Source organism: Canis aureus, chromosome 1 (genome assembly GCF_053574225.1).
Source record: "Canis aureus isolate CA01 chromosome 1, VMU_Caureus_v.1.0, whole genome shotgun sequence".
Classification (NCBI taxonomy): Eukaryota; Metazoa; Chordata; class Mammalia; order Carnivora; family Canidae; genus Canis; species Canis aureus.
This window is the reverse complement of record NC_135611.1, coordinates 37,797,784-37,820,641: the sequence shown is the minus strand read 5'-3', so window position 1 is coordinate 37,820,641 and position 22,858 is coordinate 37,797,784. Positions and strand designations below refer to the sequence as shown.

General features: G+C 36.1%; 1 protein-coding gene and 1 long non-coding RNA gene across 8 annotated transcripts in view; one reads left to right on the top strand and one right to left on the bottom strand.

Annotated features, from left to right (window-relative positions):
* The window catches only part of LOC144283406 (uncharacterized), a 28,030-nt gene extending 22,796 nt beyond the window's left edge, over positions 1-5,234 (top strand). The window contains exons 2-3 of the long non-coding RNA XR_013351982.1: positions 2,183-2,311; positions 5,142-5,234. This is a non-coding gene — a long non-coding RNA (uncharacterized LOC144283406). The remainder of the gene's footprint in view (positions 1-2,182; positions 2,312-5,141) is intronic.
* Positions 1-22,858, bottom strand: part of GRM1 (glutamate metabotropic receptor 1) — a 395,756-nt gene that overhangs the window by 287,873 nt on the left and 85,025 nt on the right. The window lies entirely within an intron of this gene.

The window sequence follows — 22,858 nt, the reverse complement described above, 5'->3', positions numbered from 1 at the left end:
ATTTAATAGTAAATGTTATAACTCGTGCATTGACTGATACAATGCCTTATAAAGTTATTTGTATTTTACTTATAAAAATAAAGAAGGAAGGGAAGGAGGAAGGAAGAGGGGAAGGAGAAGAAAGGGATGGGGAAGGCAGGAAAAACTAAACTCTAGAGCCTTAGAAAACAATAGTACAAACATACTCAATTCTTTTTTTAACCAATTCTTAAAATCTTGAACCATAGCAGTGTAATTTGAAACTACATTGTGGTAGAATGCTTCATGACTTCTAGTTACTCTAATTATCCTAATTATACACTGAAGCAGAATCAGAGTTGAGTATCAACAGCCAATATTTCTCTTCCTATAATTGCCTTGCTAAAGCCAAAATACCTGAAATCTTATGTCTGACCACCAGAAATGTCAACATTGCAAAACGGCTGCCTGTGTTCTGATTATCTTTTTGCTCTTGGTAGGAAGGAAAAAAAAGAAAAAAAAAAAAAAAAGAAAGAAAAACCCACAAAATTTCTGACATCTGGACTCTAGCTTTAGGCATCTGGGTTCTGGACCAACCATGATTCTGAACTGATAATCCAAGTTCCCACAGGAGTCAGAAAGCCTCACCCACATAAAAAATTAATTAGGGCCATTTCTGTTGCAGAAGAAGCCTCTGCAATATGGAGACCTTAATCTTGACCACACAAGATCATTGTGGGCTAGAGTTTAAGACCTCTATCAACATGCAGTTGCCATTCAAACAGACATGGAATGACTGAGCTTAAGTAGGAGCCAAGTTTCAGGTTTAGTTCAAGGGCAACCAGGACCCATGCTTGTCACCTTCCCAGGTTACTCTGTGCAGCCTCTCTCGGTGAACTACAGAAATGCTCCAAGAAAGGCCCTGGCTTTGTCTTGCCCACAACCTATCCTCTGTAGGTTTGCAGTGGAACAGATGCAGAATGGCATTGAAGAGAATAGTCAACATTGATTTCTCCGTCACACACACACACACACACACACTCATATGTACATATGGGCTCTCTTTGTCTTGTTTAATGAAACACTACACTTCAAGAAACCCATATATCCTGAATGACAAGTCTCTGCTAGTTTAAAACCAGACTGTTTCTGGAGGCTGCTTCTCATGCAGTGCAAGCTGTAGGATCATGGTGAATGTTATCTTCTGTTTTAATTCCTCTACTACACACATATTGCCATTTGGTTAAATATTAATTGATGAGAAAAAGAACGTTTCAACCCAAATATTTAACCTCAAAAATAAAACAAAAAGTCTTTCACCTCAAATCTGACAATCTTTAGAGTTGTTTGAACAGCTAAAATGAAAACATCAAGAAAAAGAAATACTCCACATCAGTATTCTGGAAAGTCATTAAGTTTCTAGAGGCCACAACTAAAAATTCCATAAGAACAGAAAGGAGTTTGGCCATATAACTTCTAAGGCTTCCCATAGCTTTAAACTTCTCTGATTCTATAGTGGAAATACAGGGCATGGCCAAAGATACTGGGGTAGGAAAAGGTGTGTATAAAAGAAAAGAAGACTTTCAGAGGTTTTACCTCCTGGAAACATCAAACAACTCCACTACTAACATGATTTATTAAGTTAACTTTGCAACCTACCCAAGCACACATATACGGTACTAAATCTGAGTATCAACATTTCTCAAAATGTTGCTAGAGGATTTTTTCTTAAAATGACTTAAATTTGCATAGCAAATTTATAATTCACAAAGCACTTTCATGTATATTATCTTGTTTAACCCTGAAAACAATTCTGCTTTTAGGGGTTAAGAGTATGTATGAGCTCTAGGAACACAGGTTCAAATCTTGACTCTTGATCTAAAACTCACTATGCCTCATATTTCTCATCTATAAAATAAAGACGATGAGAGCACATACCTAAGAGTGTCATGGTAAGAAATTGAGGTAATATATGTAAATAAATCACTTAGTACTTGGTGTCCATTAAGTATTCAATAAGTATGTGCTATTGTATCCTTGTGGCAAATTGTATTTTCCAAAGAGAGTGATACCAGTATATCCCAACCACAAGTATGTCTTGCAATATGGCATTCGTCACTCCTCTATTGAAAAATGGGAGTCTGTGTTCCCTCCCCTTGAAATGACCCTGTTTGACTTCTGAAGCCAAAATATAAATGTGATTCGACTTTGCCTGGCCATCTAGGGATACGTCCCCTTGGAAACCAGCTACCATACCATGAGAAAGCCAAGCAGTCATGTGGAGACACCATGTGTAGGTGTTCCAGTCACAGCCAGAGGTCATAGCAGACAGCCAGCACCAACCACTAGTCGGGTGAGTGAGTAACCTCTCAGATCATTCCAGCCCCCAGCCTTTGATCCATTGTGTCTGATGTGTAGTAGAAAAGAGACAAACTGTCCCCACCAAGCCCCCTCCCCCAATTTCAGATTCATGAAAAAAAGTAATTTCATTATTTTAAGCTACTAAATTTCAGGAAACTGAATCTTGCCCAAGATTACACAGCTATTAAGAGGCAACAAAGTGAACTCAAAGGCAGATTTTCTGATTCCAAATCATGTTCTCTTTCCATAATTTAAACTTTGGGAAGTTGTCTTGAGCATACGCCAGGCTCATCATCACAATGTATGTCAATCTCATCCCATCTATGATCATTTGAACCCAAATACCCATAGGCAACAGCACCTGCATCCAGGTAGGACTGCCTTTCTGGTTACTTTCTTGCCTCCTAAGACAAGGATTTCTATTTCTGTTTCTGACCTTCTCCTTATTTGGCTACCAGTTTAAGCTGCCTTTTGCGAATTCTGAACCTGAAATAATAATGCAGCACCCATTAGGCCATCTCCTGAAGGTTCACACACTTGAAGAGCCCTCCATTAGGCTTAGTCTGTAGGACCATTAGTACAGGCCCAGCTCTCCCCACCATTTCTTTCCATGGAAATAAGTAACTATAAAACTACAATTGGTAACAAAATGTTATGAAATGTAACAATGTTTCTCAAATGAAAAGTAATGTTAACTCCTCAGCCAAGGAAAATTTAATATGAAGCTAATGAAGCCTTAAGCCTCAAAGCTCCTCACTTATAGGGGCTCCTTCCAAGACTCTGGGAGGGGCAATAGCAGTATACTTGAAAACATATATTTTTATTAAATTTACCAAGTGCAATATAACTATCTTTTTTTCTTAAAGAAGGCCCTCCAAATCAAACCAATAACCTTGAATCTGCCCCTAATCCTGAGAGCGGCTTAGGCAAAATGAATCACTGAGAGGAGATGGGTAGAAGAATGGGGTAATGGGGTGATGGACGTTAAGGAGGACACTTGAAGTAATGAGAACCAGTTATATGCAACTGATGAATCACTAAATTCTACCTCTGAAACTAATAATGCACCATATGTTAACTAAATTGAATTTAAATTAAAAAAAAATTGTAATAGATCACCCAATGCAGCTATCAACTTCTGTTTCTATAGGAGTGGTTATTAACTTGAGAGCTTAAAACAATTTGATAGCAGCAAATTTAGACCAGTTTTTTCAGAATAAGTTTAAAACTTTCTTCAATAGTAAAGGTTATTGGAGATTCTCAAATTAAGGAATAAAATTAGGATTTCAATAACCAAACACACAGGGGAATCTATCTCTTCTCCCCCAGTAATTAAAAATTAAAGTGATATGAAGCAATTAATGAGGGACTTAGAAGAATACTAAAGGATCTGAAATTCTTTTGTAATGGATCAGTTTGAAATGAGATCATTCAGAAAATATTTTGATGCCCTGTTTCAGCACATTTTAAAAAATGATCTTAGCTCCAGTTTGAGTCAATAAAATTAATAAATTTGTCAAACTTTTAACTATATACACAGTATGTTTTTTAAAAACGTGCATATTTGTGTACAAATATCCATGTGTCAAAGAGATATAGGAAAGCATTACATCAAAAAGAATAAATATCTCTTGGTGGTGAGATTTTTTTCTTTCCTTTATGCTTTCCTCTATTTTAGAAATGTTTTACAGTGAAAGTGGACTATGTTTATAATCAAAATAAAAAAACATTCATTGTCAAGAATGCCTTTTATTTCAAGAGATGGTTCAAATACAATTATATTTGCATTTAGTTCAGGCTTCATTAAGACTAATTCAGCTTCATCAGTTTGGGCCAACTTTTGATCCCTCTGTTACAAGAAGCCTCTCTAAAGATCTATACAATAATATAAAGTCGCAACTTTTTGCAATGGAAATTTATTTTTCTCTCATTTCTGGCTTCACTTTAACTAGAAATCAGTAGGCATGTATCAGTTCTTCAGAATTTAAAAATAGCAAATTAAAAACAAAGATGATTAGAAAACAGTCCAAACTTTAAGCAGCTAAGACAAGTATAATCAGTTGAGTTAAGCCATAAATTCATTTTCACATAATGTTTTGATTTCCATTATTTTTAAACATCAGAATAGGCTGCTTCCTTCAAGAATCAGGTGATAAAATGAGGATTAATTCACCGCTAATTAGGACTCTGAGTAAGTGAATAGAAAACAACTGGGAACATATGCAAATAGGATAAGCACTCACATAAATAGCAACTCAGAATGGAGAAAAAAGGTAAAAATAAAAGGGCTTAGTTGCTTGAAGAAGCTACTAAAGGTGATAAAACAAAATTATTTCAAAATAATTTCAAAATTATTTTGAAAATTATTCACTTAGCCTCAGATATATTTAGAATATAGACCTAAACTCTCAATTTATAAATTATACCTTCAATCTAATAATAAAGTCATGACAACTAGAAAGAAAAACAAGTAATAATAAAAGGAGAAAGGAGGAGGATAGAGGAAGAGGGAACAGAAGAGAAGAAGGGAAGAAGGGAAGGAGGGAGAGAAGACAGAGAGGGAGAGAAAGAAAAGGGAGGGAAATGGAGAAAATTATTCCTATGGCTTAATCCCAATTATACCACAATAAAGACTCTGCAAATGGCCAAAAATGACCAAAAAACAGAGAAAATAAAGTTGTATATAATAACTAAGAAACAATGTTCTCTGTGCATATTTAATTGCTTCAAATGAAATAATATCAATTAAAAATAAAATACAGGTAATTGTTTCATGGGTGTGGGTGCTAAAGATGTATTTTTGTCTACTCTTTCCTTCATAGAGAATATAAGAACAGCATGTATTCCAAATCCATGATTTGGCAAGTGGCAATTATCAAAGGTAAGTTACAGAAGAATTATAAAAAGTAACCGAGATCATTCTTCAAGCTCAAACCAATATGGAGTGACAGCAAGTTACACCAATGTTAAAGCATTTTAAAGAATTATTTTGTCACTTAAATGAGGTCATTAGTATTAGACAAGTAACATAATTTTACTCACATCACTAATAACTTGTTTTATCTTTTAGCTTAAATAATGACCTGAAATTTTAGAATTTTCCTTATTTCAAGACACCTTACTAATTTTCCTCTCCTCAGAGCTCTGTCATCATTCATGCAACCTGAATAAATGCTCTGGACTACACTCTCTACATTTTAAATGGCCACAGATCAGTTGTTAAAAAGAAAAGCAAGTATTTAAAGTTACGAGAGGACCAACAATGTTCAATTTCCCTACTCCTCGACCCTATTCATATCTCTGATCATTTAACTGTCATTGTGTGTTTATTTTACTGAAATGTTTATCATACTATGGCCAAATTTATGTCACAGAAAAAGGTATAGCTGATACTTAGAAATAATTGGTGCCAAAAAGTGATATAGATCTACATGTTGATAAACATACACATTTACTAATACATTATAGAGATTGCTGTCTCCAAAGGGATAAGGAAAATGGGCAACAGGATGATATATCTGGAGAAATTAAACATTTAGTGTATTGAGACAATCTTTTCCAAAATCAGTGCAAATATGTAATGTCTTCTTTGAAGTCTACAAAGAGGAAAGTATTACTTATACCTGTAGTCTTGAGCCAAATTATGAAACCATAAAACTTAACATTTTATGTTATGCTATGAAGTCTCCAGTGTTCTGTATCTAAATTAATTTGTCTTTTTGAAAAATATGGCTTTGGAATGCATTAAGTTGATTAAAATCACTTACTAGATCAAATTCTCCAGGCATTTGCTTTTTAATCTGTAAAACAGGAAAAATAATATTGAATTTCTACATTTTATGAAGATATAGAAAAATATGTACAAAGCACATGGTACTGTACTTGGCACTTAATATTTTTGAAACAATTATTCAAAGCTTAAACTGAAAGAAAAATTATGCATTTTGTAAAAATAAACTATGCTGACTCCTCAGAACTAAAACTTTTTTGCTAATACTAAAAACTGAGTTTTTTCTTCTTTATGATAGATATCTGAGCATATGTATTAATCTTCCCAGGATGCCACTCAAAGAACACTGGAGATTTAAAAATAAAAATGAATCTATGGTAGCATGAGAAACCAGGGAAGGGTGCCAGATGCAGACCAGAACTGCAGGGAATTTCTAGAAGACACAGGCAGATGGGTTCAGATTGATGGTAAAATCTCACTGAGCTGTACCTGTAGCACTGAAAAGACACAAGAGAAGACTACTAAAGAAGTGAGTGTTCCCCTCAGGATCTAAGAAGAACACCAAGATCAAGGACAGAAGGGACTAGAAGCACAACTGGGTTGTGGAATGGTGAACTGCAAAATTACTGTACTGCTGATTGTACTGTAAGCCTCCAGACTAAAGCCTCAGAAAGAGCTCTCTAAATAAAATGGAAGATCTGCCATTGGGAATTTACAGAAGTTATTGGAACAAAAGGACAGTTCCAGAATGCCTGGACAGCTCAGTTGGTTAAGTGTCTGTTAAGTGTCTGCCTTTGGCTCAGGTCATGATCCCAAGGTCCTGGGATCAAGCTCTGCATCAGGTTTCCAGCTTAGCGGGGAGCCTGCTTCTCCCTCTCCCTCTGCCTACTTGTGTTCTCTCTCTCTCTCTCTCTCTCTCTCTCAGTAAATAAATCTTTTTTAAAAAGGATAGTCCACGTGTTTCTGGTAACTTTTGGTTCCCTTGTGAACACGTGGCCCCTACATCTATTAACTAAACTCTGTGGATAATCTAGAAGAAACATCTTCTGGTCAAAACCATGCAGCCTCTCTACACCCAAATCTCTGTAATAAAATCTAAATTCACTCACTGAAGAAATTATTTTATTCACTTTCACTGGGAAATCACCTCTAGCTATCATTACTTAGCAATCCCAGCCTTCAATTATAAGTACAAATATTTCAGAAAAGCCAAAAATGTGGAGTTTTTAGACTAAACCAATGAACTACCATCTTCAAAAATAAAGTTAATATAAAAACTATCATAGAAATTGGGGTGCCTGGGTAGCTGAGTCAGTTAAGCGTCTGCCTTCTGCTCAGGTCATGATCCTGGGGTCCTGGGATCAAGCCCCATGTTGGGCTTCCCTGCTCAGCAGGGAGTCTGCTTCTCCCTCTCCCCACTCCCACTTGTGTTCTCTCTCACAGTCTCTCTCTCTCTCTCAAATAAATAAATAAAATATATTTTTAAAACTATCATAGAAGGCAGGCTGGGTGGCTCAGTGGTTTAGCACTACCTTCAGCCCAGGGTGTGATCCCGGAGACCCAGGATCAAGTCCCAAGCCAGGCTCCCTGCATGAAGCCTACTTCTCCCTCTCCCTGTGTCTCTGCCTCTCTCTCTCTCTCTCTCTCTCTCCCCTTCATGAATAAATAAATAAAATATTTAAAAAAAACTATCATAGAAGCTTAAAATAAATAGAATTCTTAGAGATTTGAAGAGATGTCATGTCCACAGAAATTAATGAAAATAAAAGAAAAAAGAAGCAATTAGATATGTTCATAGCATTGATTGCAGTGATGGTTTCACTTACCTCTAAACTCATAGTTTTTTATGTAGCAATATACCTCAACAAAGTGTTTTTTTGTAAATAAAACATTGTTGGAATGAAAAATTCAAATAAAAAACATCAGAATGATTCAGGCTTACAGCTGAATTAGTGAACTATAAGACTGTGCTGAGAAATCTTCCCATGTTCAATGCTTCAGAACAAAAAGACGAGAAAGACTGAGACAGGACAAATCCAGAAAACCTAATAACTACTTAACAAGGAAGAGGTAAGAGGTAGAAAATGAGGAAGAAAATAAATAACAGAGAAAAATTTATTGAACTGATGAAGTACTAACATTTTCAGAGAGCAATTAGTTGAATTTCTCTAGGAATTTGTAGTAGGGATAGGGTAAGTTGTGGAATATAGTCTAAATGCCATCTAATAAAATTTGTAAATTCCAAAGATAAGAGAGAAAACCTGTAGTCTCATCAATGAAGGAAAAATATTTGCAAAAAAGTTGATCAGACTGGCATCAAAATTATGTCATTTTGAAGATAAGAGTCTGGATGAAGGAAGAACAATATCTACAAGTAGCTGGTGGAAAAAGATTTTGATCTAAGTCATAATTCAGGTAAAAAATCACATTAAAGACATCTGAGATATATAAAGACACATGAAGTTTCCCACCCCATGTACATTTTCTGAAAAAAACAAGGACAAAAACAAAACACTTCTTTAGGCTGCATTATAACAAAATTAAAAATTTAAGAAAAAATATAGGTTATAAGTAACAGTGGTAAACAAAGAATTGACAAAAATTTATTAAAAGTTGAATACATCATTATTGATAATTCATTTTAATAGTCATAATATATATATAATGTAAACTATGTATACATAAGATGTATAATCTATTCTTCTTTGGAATATAAAAGAATATATAATAAACATTATTTTTTAATCCAAATCCAATGCCATCAAAATAGTAGATAAGCATCCAACTCAAAAAGCTAGGAAAAAAATAAAGCAAAATGAACCCAAGGAAATTTTAAAAAGAAAGAACAAAAGAACAGAAATTTTAAAAAGGAAAACAAATCACAATAAACACGACAAAATTAAAACCAATAGCAGACTTGAAAAAAAAGAAGTACCAATCTCTTCCAAGTTTGATCAAGAGAAAAACAAAGAAGGAAAATAAAACACAAGTTAACTACTTTGGATATCAAGCTAGGGAGGTGAGAAATAGAGTGATAGATGTAGAGAAGATTTTTAAAAATGAGATATCATCTTATGTCAAAGCTTTCAAATCTATATAGAATGAAAAATAATATAAGGGGCACGTGGGTGGCTTAGTAGGTTAGGCATCTGTCTTCAGCTCAGGTCTTGGCCCCACACTGGGCTCCCTGGGAGTCTGCTTCTCCCTCTATCCCTCCCTCCGCTCATGCTCTCTCACTCTCACTCTCTCTCAAATAATCAAATATATAAATAAAAATAATATAAATTTCCACACTGACCTAACAAAATTGAAATTTTTTATAGATCAAAAATAAGGGAAGGAATTAAAAATAATTCAAAGATTTATCTCTCTCCAAAAAATACTAAGCTCTGATGACTTCCCAGGTAAGTTTTATTAAACCTATAAGCTTCAGGGCACCTGGGTGGCTCAGTGGTTGAGCATCTGCCTTTGGCTCAGGTCACAATCCCAGGGTTTTGGGCTCGAGTCTCTCATCAGGTTCCCCACAGGGGGCCTGCTTCTTCTCTGCGTATGTCTCGGCCTCTCTGTCTGTGTCTCTCGTGAATAAAAAATAAAATAAAATAAAACCTATAAGCTTCAAATAATAGTAAGAAGGAAAAGAATACTTTGTATTTGATTCTATAAAAGAATTCATAATGGATCACAAAGCAGAAAAAAATGTAATACACAATATGCCTCTACACACACACTATACTATAGATTTTTATCTCCTGGAAAACAGATGTAAAATTCCAAAGTATATCTGAGTGAATAAAATATAGAAGGATATTAAAATAATATATTATTCAATTGCCAAGTTGGGTTTATTCTAGAAGTAAAAGAATCATCCAACATTAAAAAATGTATTAATCAGAGTCAGTGTGTTAACCATTTAATTACATGATCATCCTAACATGAGAGAGAAGTCTTTGATAAAATTCAAGACATGTTCTTGAGTTTTAAAAATTATACTAAATTGAAGATAGATGAAATCTCTCATAAATTGATGAATGGTATTTATCAAATACAAATAAACACATTAAGAGGTAAACACTGAAAAGACTTTAAACAAAGATATCTATTACTAGTTTGATTATGTAGCATTGTTCTTAGCAAAGGCAAAAAACAAAGAAAGAGATGAATCATTAAATATTAGCTGGAAAACAACAAAAGTTATTTTGTAGACTGTTTCCTAGTCAATACCAAGGTAAATCAGAAAACTAGTTAGAACCAAAACACATAGTGGCCAGATACAAGATCATCCAATCAAAATCAGTAACTTTCCTAATTAACCAATTAAGAAATATTATGAAAAACTTCTCATTTGCAATTGAAATAGCAAATCTAAAATTACTAGGAATAAACCAAACAAGAAATGTGCCAAACCTATGTGAATGGGAAGACAGTATTACAAAATTATAGCTTAATTTTCATTGCCTTTGTTCTACTGAAATTTTGTAGTTAGTGCCAAAATTAATTTGAAGAATAAGTGGATGATAAAATCAAGTAATATGGAGAATGAATAATGGGAGAAGATGGCATGCTAGATCAACACAACTTCAGTACTGACTGCCACTTTCTGAGAACTTACTATGTGCTAAGCATTGCTTGAAGTTTGAGATATATGTACCACACACACACATACATACACTTATTGTATCCTCAAAACAACCCTATAATTATCATCACCATTTTAAGATGAGGAAATTGGCCACAGAGAAGTTAAATAATATATCTAAAATCACATAGGAAGGATCTTAAAAGTCTATAGGATTGAGGAATCACTAAACCCTACCTCTGAAACTAATAATATATTATATGTTAATTAATTGAATACAATTTTTTTAAGTCTACAGGATTGAGGGAAATTACTCATCTTTTCTCTGAGCAGCAATTATCTCAATAATCAAGTTTTTGACCAGAAATATATCTAATCTTAGCATCTGAAGTGCAGGTGTTCTGGGTTGTTTAAAGAAACTTCATGTGCGTTAGTCCTTAATCATGCCATTGATAAACTGATACATTTCAAGGAAAAATAAAGACCTTAGCATATCTTTAGTATCCAAAGTATTGCAATGATGACTGAAACAATAAACCTGAACACTAAGTTCCAGGTATAAAGTATCTTATTATTTATGTATTTTCCCAATCTTTAAAAAAAAAAGATTTATTTATTTATATTAGAGAGAGAGAGTGGGTTCATAAGCAAGGGGAGGGGGTGGGGGGAGCAGACTCCCTGCTGAGCACAGAGTCCAATGCAGGGTTCGATCCAAGGACCCTGAGATCATGACCTGACCTGAAACCAAGAGTCAGACGCTTAACTGACTAAGCCACCCAGACAGCTCTGTATTTTCCTAATCTTTAAAATGGAATAGCAATGTAAAATTTGCAGTTATTATAAGGATTACATGAGAATATATATGATATTCTTAGTTTATTTATTGGCTAAATAAATGAATATCCCATTACCCAAACATAACTAACTAATATGGTAATTTTAGTACACTTCTTTCAAACTAGTTTGATGGTTGTAATACTAGAATAATTTAGAAATCAGTCTGCTTTCACTAATTGTATAACAATTTTTACCATGTTTGTATTGTTATTTAACCAGGATTTTGAAGGCCACATAATGTTCCAGTGAATGGAGGTATCCTAACTTACACAGCATCTCACAACTATTATTGATTTAGTTTGAGTTCATTTTGTCTTGCTTTTGTAATTATGCATGCCACTTCAATAAATTATTTGTGCATTTATTTCCTACTTCCAATTGTTTCCATAAAATTGGAAATCTTGAAAAAATACTATAAATGTTTTTATTTTCAATGTAGAGGCCACACTGCTTTCTAATTTGTGACAGGAAAGCAATCTACCAAAAATGTATAGGAATGCCAGTTTCAAACTCTCTGCAACTTTGAGTGTTCATTATTTAAAGTTACTTTTCTTAGTTTAATAGGCTCTGATCATTATTATGCTGGACTCTTAAAACAATGTTCCTAGTAGGTAGTTGTTTTTATAAATGAGATCTTCTTTTCCAAATTTTTGAGGTAGTAAAACTAAGCAACAGACTCCTTAGCAGTTCCAAATGTTAAATACACACCCTCTACCTGTTTCTTTTCAGTTTTGCCATGTTGCCAATGAATGTAGTAATTACATAAAAGGAGTTCATTCATATAGATCCAAAAGTTCACTAAGGGTAGCTAAAATTTGGGAGGAGTACATAGCTTAATTTTTGAGACTTATGGCTAGAAACCATATCCAATACAGAGCATTTCTCAATTCAGAGAGAAGATTCAGGATTTAAGGTCAAACACCTGCCTCAGAGTAGCTCTTTCCCATCCTCAAGAGAAATGGCTACCAACTCATTAGTTCACTGTCCAATCTTTCATAATATACCTAAGAGAAGTGAATCACATATTTTTGTTTTCATAAGATCTAATTCTGAAAATTTTCATCTCTTTCACTCTTATTCATAATCCCTGTTGCAAAAGCTCAGGGATGTTCAATGTGCTAGGCATCAAAATATCACTATCATCTCACCCTTGGCCTTCTGTTAAAAGCTTTGAAGAATACTGTTCTGTATTTCACAGATTTAAGAAAGAATGAAATTAAACTATCCTCATTTGAATTATCACTTTCAAAGTCTTCATTTCTCTTTTTTTTTTCCCCTAGAAGAGTACATATGCTTTCTTCTAAAGGGCCTGAATTAACAGCACAAATGCAGCAATGTATTTAGTATAAGATAAGGCTTTGTTAGTACTCCATCTTCTTTTGCACTGTGCCAAATTTAAGGAATATCTTAAGGTTTAAGCTGCAGGAGGAAGTCATCAAACAATAATACAAGTTTAATTGTTCAAACATTCTAATCAGCTTGCTATGTGTGTGCTGAGTATCTAATGAGGTTTTGGCACTATGGAGGAAACAAATATATGGCATGATCTGTGCTCTCAAAAAGTTTCAATTTCAGTTGGAAAACAAAAGTGACATCCCACTTAAAATTAAAGACTGAACACATCAAAGGAATAAAAGTACTTTTAACTTCATGGTTTTGCTCCTTTTTGTTGGGTTTTATTTGACAGTTTTGTCAAAAAGAAATAGGGAACTTGAAGATTTATGGGGATGAAGACAGAATTTTATGAAATAATGATTTGCCTTTAACTTAAAGTTTTATCCTTTCTGTTGATTATTTTGAAAGCTAGCTAGATGACCGAAAATCAAATATTCTTAAATGTATTTTGAAGCTGAAGGCAGTGAACCTATGAATCATCTGAAGGTGACCCTCCATGAAGAAAATGTGGAGAAACAACAAGGACCACCAATTCAGGAAAGAGCTAACTTGGCTGTTTTGGAGTTGCATAAAACCCAAGAGGCATCTTTAATTCAAAACAGCAGACAATTTAAAAACCAGTGCATGTCCCTGAGTGAGTGATCTGAATGTGAATATACAAAGGAAGAATATAAGAATCTTCCCACTTCTTATGCATAGAAATGGTGATGAATGGCTCTTGGGAAGCTGTCCTTCAGGAAGAAACCTCTAGTAGAAGACCAGATAGAGGGGTTTCTATCTTGATCTCTCCTCTGCCAGAATGAAAAAATAATATACATGGTCTGAAGCACGGAAAAAAATCAAATGTGTTGGCATTTCCAAAAAGAAATAAACTTTCAGGGTTTAAGTAGCAGTATATATCTCAATAAAGGACTCCCTATTTCTGCTTATCTGAACAACAGATGGTGTGGCAAATAAAAAGGAAAAGACTTTTCTGAAGATATTTCCTTCCAAAATGCTAAATGGAGCCTGCATCCCTTATACTTACGTTGTTCTCTCTCTGTCTCTCTCTCTCTCTCTGTCTCTCTCTCTCTCTCTCTCTCTCTTCCTCCCTCCCTCTCTCTCTCTCAAAAAAATCATATAAAAGTCAATGTTTTTCCAGAATGGCAATTAAATATAGATTGAGGTGAGAATTATGCATATTCCACTACATGCAAGTTGCTATTACAGAACTCATCAGATAACCTCATTCATTGGTTGAATTACTCAAAACAGTACCCATCTCTACACATAAAGGCTATTTCTAAACAGCACACTAGACTGACTCACATCTAACAAATTTTATCAGGTGTAGGGAATGCAACAGTATGACATGTAGTTCCAACATTTAAGGAGTTTACAGTGTTGGTAGAAATAAAACGTATATATGAAGGTGGAATAAAAGTACGTTGAACACTTAACTATCAGGCATTGAGCTAAGTGCTTTCCTGTGGCAACCCATTCAGCACCCCTAATAGTAGGGGTGGTTAGGGGAACCTTGTTGTCCTTTCCATTGACTTCTTAAAGCAATTAGAATAAAACCCAAACTCCTTGCCACTAAAGACCCCATGATTTGATCCCTCCCTTCCTCAGCAACCTCACTGCCTACCATATGATCACAACACCTGCTTACTATGCCCCAAATGTTCTGGCCTTCCTTCTGTTCTTCCAATAAGTCAAGATATCTCAAACCTCTGGGATTTCATACTTGCAAGTCTTTCTGCCTGGAGAGCTCCTCTTCTGGTCTGTGAGAAGCTGACTCTACACATCAGCCATGCTCAGGTAAAGTATCAGCTTCTTCATAGACATGACCATCCTACCCAATGTAGACCTTTTCACAGTCACTACTTCATAATCTGGTTTTATTTTTCATAACATTTAATATTTGCTTACATTATTTGCTAGTCTATCTCCCTCACACTTTGTTGTATTTTTTCACCACTGTGCACATCTTGAATACAGTAGGAATCAAAAAATACTTTTTAAGAGAATTAATAAATTTCCACAGATGAGTTAACAGAGACATAAAGCCATAAAGCTGCTAAGTAGCAGTCAAGATTTGAGCCTAAAGCCCATGTTCTTTTATCTCATCTCTAAATACCTAATTTGGCATATTCAAACAACAATTACACAACATAGCATATGAGTAAACAGAAGATGAATGCCATAAATAATAAGTACTTAAAAAAACAAAAAACAAAACAAACAAACAAACAAACAAAAAACCCTCCAGACTGGCTTTGTTAGGGACAGCTTTCAAGGAGGTGGACTTGAACTGAGTCTTGGAAAATGGGTCATCTCATGACCACTGGAAGAAAAAACTGGGTGAGTACTGATGACAGGGGAAGCACATACCATCTCCAGAACAGCAGGAGAGCATTCTGGTAGGAGATAGTGGAAGTATGTTTTAAATCTTAACATTTGCATCTCAGAATGAACACTGACATTCATCAGCTAGGTGACAGCATCATATAACTTCTCTAACAGTTTCCGCATCTGTAAAGTCAGCCCGACCGATTTCACAGTGTTAAAGTAATTAATGGAAATATATATATATGAATTATATGCAGCATATTTCTAATAATTTGTTCATATTTAAACATGGGAATAAATGTAAATATATATTTACATATATATACACATATATATATATATGCACTTGAAAAATATAAGTTCTCTAAAAGCCAAAAATAACTTCACCATAAAATGAAGAAAGCAAATTTGAGGTAAATAGCAGGAAACTTAACTAATGCCAGTTAATATAAAAATAAACAACTATAATTATTTATTTTAAAACATTTATGATTATGACCCACTAATTTCAAGGAGACCTGAAAGGAGAAACAAGCACCTCCATACACAAGTAGTCACCCAGATAACCAAGTCCTGATGTGGCAATGAGGTCCTCAGGTAAAAGGAATGGGAAGCATGCCTCCTGAATTCCACAGATACCTTTTAAATATTCATTTCCTCAAAACCTATCTGTTAAATGGATCCATTTATCTCTCTAATGTTTTTTGAGGTAAATGCAATTGAGAGGTGATTAAAGGGAGGAAAGTCAACAACCAGTAAAAGGGACATAGCGAGTTCCCACGGGTAATCAGAATTTCTGGGACAACTTCCCATTTCTGGCTTGAAGGGTGAAAGCTCCAGTAAAAACAGCCACCTCAAGCCAGTCAGAGGCAAAGCTGCAATTTCTGGCAGGAGGTCTCTAAAAATGCTCAGTTTAGCCAAGCCCTGGGGCTCTTTTACTGTGCCTGGAAGCATGAGAGGTAAATAAGTGAATATTAAAGCCAGAGAAAAACTAGACACTGACAAGAGAAAAATCATTTGTGCAAGCTAGTATGCTACTACATTTTGCCCAGATGTTTGTATTTATTTTGCATATTGTTCCTCTATTATATTTTTGATTTTGTCTCCTATGGAATAATAATACCATTTAAAATAAATATTCACAGAAAAAAACTTATCAAGAGGGTACTGTTTTCTTAATCTTAGAAGAGAAGAAATAGGAGATGTCACAGAAGGCCATGGTCCTGGTGACAGGGACAGGACATTGTAGGAATTGTGTCAAGGAGAACCTTGCAAATTCAGCTTACTAGAACAAAGACACATTAGATGCCACTGAAGCCAGGGGAAAAGAGAGTATTTATAGTCATATCACCAAATGCTGCCCAAAACACAAAAAGCAGGCTAGCTACCCTTAGACATAGAGAATCAAAAGAGCGAGCAATAAGCCTAGAAAGCATTTGTCTTTGCTTTACCAGTAATCATTAATAACTTAGTGTGCATTTACCATTCTAGGTATACTGGGGTGCACAAAAATTACCCAGTCTCATAACCTGTCTTCAAGACACCTGTAGTCTGGTAGAGGAGTTGATCCTCAAACACAGGGTGTGGGACCCAAGGAATTTAACAAAAATTCCCTACCCCTGGACAAGCAGAGCAGGACTAGCTCCATTTTGTGCTACACCCGCCATCTCATGTATAACCCCCACATGACCTGCTTATTGCTTAAGGCACTCCCCCACCCCAGTCAAGCCGCTGAGCATACCCTTAGCGGAAACCACCAAAGAATGTAAACCCGGCCTTTTGCCCGCCAAACCTACGCGCCAATTCTGACCAGAGTGATAGGCTAGTTCAGATGGTCACTATAGGGTAAATTGTAATTCAATTGTCCACCTGCGTGCGGACCGACATGACTATGCAACTTTCTATGTGTGTTACAATCTCATTGGCCACTGGCCCCTATATAACTGCTACGCCTCTTAACCTCGGGGTCCAAGCCTCTGCACTGCTTGCACTTGCACCCAAAATCGAGCTTGTCAATAAACCCTCCTGCGCTTGCATCGGCGTTGGCTCCTTGGTGGTTTCTCAGATACGTAATCTTGGGCACAACAAGGGAATTATACCACAAAGGTGACTAGATTTAAGTGGGTTGAGAATTACAGATGATGAAAGTAGCTCAGTGAGGTGATAAATTAGAAAATATCGCTGATAGTCACTTAGAAGGTCAATGGCTATAGAGATTTGCAGGCTCTCTGGACACAAAGTTCCCTTCAGTTTGGGAGATGTAGTCCTTACTTATGATAGAATCTACGATTAAAAGAAAAAATCGATGAGAATTAAGTTGACAATTTGCTCCCTGCATCACATGGGATGTCACAAGGGACACTACGGTTCGTCCAAGGAGGGAATGTTTCTTATTAGAAGGGCAAAATAAGAGTAAGCTCCGTGAAAGCCAGGGTTTGTCTGCAAATCCAGCTCTGGATCCACTACTTAATCAGCCAGGGATTTCTTTCCTCCCTTTACCACGAGAAGCAAAGCCCTGGCCATCCACAAAGATATCTGAGATTCTTTAATGAGGCAACATAAGTGTGCTTATATTGTAATGGAAGCTGACAAGATTATGCAGCTGACCTTCTGTCTCAGAATTTAAGCTTGTGTTAGGAGTTGCATTTACAATGAATCGCCATTAATATTAATCAAGTCATTTTCCAATCACGTTCTACATAGGAAATGAGCTCTCCCTAAATAAATACCACCCCAAGACTAACTACAAATAACACTTACCCAAGTGTTTCGTGTTTTCAAACTATCACTTAAAAGAAAACAATTTCCAAATACAGAACATTTTCGATATTCATACAGACCAAATTCCACTATCACAAAACTCTAGGACTTGTTTGGAAGCTTTGTGACACAAAGATTTGATCTGCATGTTTTAGGGTGCTGTAGGGAAATAATTACAGGACTGAGAGGTAAGGGACCCAGGCTTTGGTGGCTTTGCAATCATTGTGTGACCTGAGTGCTGCCATTCAGCCTCCAAGGCCTCAGAGTGCCAACCTGTCAAATCAACAAGTTGATTGAGTTACCTTAAAAGTTCCCTCTAATTCTTAACATTCCTTTACTCCAGTAGGAGAATACTTAGTGCAGATGTCAAAATTTGGGTTTTCATGAAGATTTAAATGTGCTGTAATTTGCTGTGTCAAAAATATTACAAGGTACAAATGCTGTGCTAAAACTAAAAAATATCAATACACCAATGATTCCAGCCCCTTAAAGGCAAATGATTAATGACATATTTAATGAATTGCTTGGTTTTTTAGATAGTTTATTTACCTTTTTTTCAAGTACTCCCTTTTATAATTCCAAACTTCTAAAAATTCATTAGATTGACATTAACAACTATGAACAAAGCTTTCAAAAACCTGTTTTTTTTTTTTAAAAAAGGTTATTTGCTTGTCACCAAGAGTTTTTAAAAGTGTTTTGTTTGACTATTTATAATTTACTGCTGTTTACTTGCATGTGTTATAAATTTTAACTAAGGACATTTAGTTTTAGGAGTATTACTAATTTAAAGGTTACTATTCCAAAATGCCAGATTATCTGTTTCTATTCCCCACCAATATGAAGAAGATAATCTGCATTTCCAGTTCTTTTCGTTTCTTAACCAAGCACAGTCTGACCACCACCACCCACCACTCACCTGAAACTACTCACCAAAAGCTACTACTACTCTACTACTATTAATCATTCCAATTGTTTATTTTTTAGTCCTACCTGTTGTGAAATATAAACCGCTTCACAGAAAAGCTCATAAAATAGAAATGCACAGTTCAAAGATTTCTTTCACAGGAAATATCCATAAAAACATCTCAGATCAAGAAAGAGAACATAAAAAAAAAAAAAAGAAAGAAAGAAAGAAAGAAAGAAAGAAAGAAAGAAAGAAAGAAAGAAAGAAAGAAAGAAAAGAACATACCAGACCCTAGCAGTGGCCCTCCTGACCATCCAGGTCATTATCCCTTCCTCCTTTCAAGGAACCACTGTCCTAATTTAGCGTACTCATTCTTCAAGCTTTCTTGTATTTTTACCACCTAAGTAAGTACTCCTAAGCATTATAGGTTTAATTAAACCTATCTTTGTAGTATATCTGACTTTTCTCAACATCGTGTTTCATGTTTTTTATCCTTTTCTCTTGCATGAATTCCATTTATCACCATTTGCTTGGCCATTCCAACGTAGGTGCAATGGTTTATTTTGAAGTGCTCAGTCCACTGACCTTCCTCGGAGCATGTAAAAGTTGACCGTTGCCCCTCTGAAATTCTCTTCGCTTCAATCTTTTTTTTTTTTTTAATTTTTATTTATTTATGATAGTCACAGAGAGAGAAAGAGAGAGAGAGGCAGAGACACAAGAGGAGGGAGAAGCAGGCTCCATGCACCGGGAGCCCGACGTGGGATTTGATCCCGGGTCTCCAGGATTGCGCCCTGGGCCAAAGACAGGCGCTAAACCGCTGCGCCACCCAGGGATCCCTTCTCTTCAATATTTTACAGAAAAGCTCTCCTGGGTTTTCCTCTTCTCACTTTGATGGTTCTTCAGCGTTTTTCACTAAGTGCTCTTCCTGAATGCTCCCCACATGGAGTATAGACCTTCTTTAGGTATCTTTCTTTATCTCCTCTTTGAACATTATCACTAGACAACCACTCTTTCTTTAGTTCTGGTCCCCAACTACTTTTCTAGGATGACTTTTCATGACTTCCTGCCTTTCTTCACCCTCAATGCAGCCTAGACCCTCCCTCCCTCCCTTCTCACTGGACATTTTACACAGGTATTCCCTCTAGATTTTATTTTTTATTCATGAGACACACAGAGAAAGAGCAGAGACATAGGCAGAGGGAGAAGTAGGCTCCACACAGGGAGCCCAATGTGGGACTCGATCCCAGAACTCTGGGATCACACCTGAGCCAAAGGAAGATGCTCAATCGCTGAGCCACCCAGGCATCACCCATATTTTCCTTTTAATTTCCCAATCAAATGTTTCCTCCAGTGAAATCTTCAGGAACACTCCAGGCAGCTCTAACTGCTCCCTCATCCGCATTCCATGAGCACATTGTGCAATCCTCTGCTACAGCACTTATTGTGTTGTATTGTAACCATTTGTGCACATCTATATCCCTCCCTAGAGGACAAGGAATTACCTCTTACTGGTCTCTGTATCCCTAAGAGTGCCTGGTGTGTCAACGTTGCCAGAATGAAGGAATCTGTTTACTTGGTAACCTTTATGAGTTGCTGGTGCTAGGGAAAGCCTCATAGCATTAGCACTCATGCTAAATTCGCCTGCCAAAGCCACCCCAAACTTTTACGTGGTAGGTGCTGCAGGATGGGTTCCCTAGGAAGCATACGTTGAGATGCAGGAGATTAGCATAGAGGATGTTTATTATGTATGCTCTAGGGATCAACATCTGTAGAAGGAAATGAAAAGAAAGAAGCAAGTCTGGGCTGAGGAAAATATCAAGCTGTTATGTCTCTGTGGAAGCCTTTGACAACACCACATGGGGTTCTGAGGCTAGAATGTCCCTAAGTGGGGTAGCTAAACTGGGGCTGTGTATTCCCTCCCTTGAATCAGTAGAGGCATGACTTTCTTAGCCTGGCCAATCCCTGAAGGACTCTTACCACTAAAAGTGGCAGTGCCACTTTTAATTCTAGTTTCATAGTGTCCATCATGGTATAAAATGCTGTTAAAAAGAATCTCATAAATCAACATCCTGGGACACCTAGGTGGCTCAGTTAAGTGTTTGCCTTCAGCTTGAATCATGATTTCCAGGTCCTGAGATGGAGCAAAGTGTCAGGCTCCCTGCTCATCAGAAAGTCTGCTTCTTCCTCTCCCTCTGCCCCTCCCCCGTTCATTTTCTCTCTCAAATAAATAAATAAAATCTTTAAAATAAATCAATATCTTAAGTTATGTATGTCTAGTAGGTAGGATTTTCAGTGGCTCATAATGTATCTACATCATTATGAAAAAACCGTAATTGCCACTTTCACCATGTTTGGCATAAATGTTTGTGTTCTAACTTTATAATCTTTGTGTTTTTTTTCCCCCTCTGGCCTTGTGCCAGCACTCCTAAAGGTCAGTCACCCCATACATAAGACCCCCAGATCACAAAAGTTGTAGATAAAGACCCTTGCAGTGAAAATTTAACATGACTCCCTTTGGAAAGATTGAAGTGACAGAAAACAAGGTATTTGGTTGTTCAGCAGTTAACACTAATGAAGTGCGCAGTTCCATTTTCTCAGCCACATTTCTGTGAACGTTGGAAATAAAAATTTTGAAAGTCTCAACTAAGTGCCAAAGCATCTGAATATCTAACTTCTGGCTAAATATTTCAGTTTCTTCACAAGTTTTTTCTTCCATTATTTTGTATACCTAACAGTGTGAAGAAAAAGAAGAGAAAGAAGGAGATGGGGGCGGGAGTAGATACTTATACAATTCTCTCTTGGACAATCTCAATATATAAGCTACCAAACTAGAAGGATTCTTTTTCTTCACATGGGAAAACGGTAATGCTATTTACCCCAGAAAGGGTAAAATCTTCACTTTTTCTATTCCTTCTAGAATAGCTCAACATATGAATCACCAACATATGAAATACATAAGTGTGCCAAAAAGGACTGTACAAGAAGACAGGGCAGTAAAGACCAAAATGCAAGAAATTTGCATTGGTGGATTCTGATTACTGATTTCTGAGGCTGGCATAATAAAAAGAGTCCTGTGACTGCCAGATTTCCAGAATGAGCAAATAGATAAAGCGTGGTGCTTTTAACCAGGATAAGATATATAATATATAAGAGGAGGAGCAAGTTTGGGAGAGAAAGATTATGGCTCAGTTTTGTAAATCTTCAGCAGAGATGGCTGGATACCATCCAGTGGAGATTTAAGATAGTTTTAGATCCCTCACTCCTTTGAAGGCTGTGCTAGGAATATGAATTTGGCAGATATAAGTTTAAAGACTCATTCATTCATGCATTTATCATCCAACTAGCTATGAGCCAGGTACCATGGTGGCTTTCAGATAAAAAGAAGTTAGTGTGGTGATCAGCTATGAGACTGATGTAAGAATGGATGACACCACACAAGGAAAGATAGGAGGAGTGAGAAGAAAACCAATGATAGGACTTTTGGAAGGATCCAGATTGAAGGCATGAATACTAGAAGAAAAATGTGAGAAGACTAAGAAAGAAAGGCTGTATAGGTCAAAGGAGAACCAGAGGAGAGTAGGAGCTTAGAATGTAAGGGAGAGACAAGAAGTGGACAGAGTTTAGATTGTTACATTAGGCAGGCTTCCCTGTAGAACTCACCATTAACCCTGGAAACTGGCATGTGCCATTTCACTTGTGATAACACCTAACTGCAAAAATAATAGATCTAGTATACTGCCACATAAAAATACTCAAAGATCAATTATATCACTGATACTATTAATATATTATAATTATTATGGCAATCACTAATAGTATTATCATTATCAACAATGTTCTATAATTTTAAAACGTCAAGAGAAGGACTTTGAAAAATGGCCCCAGGCTTTAATCCCCAGCAGGTCCTCTGATAGAGTAGATGCTGCATGGTGGATGGCAGTGAATCAGATTACAGAAGGTTGGGAAGTGACTGACTTAGAGGGAAGACAAGAGACAAAATGTAGAC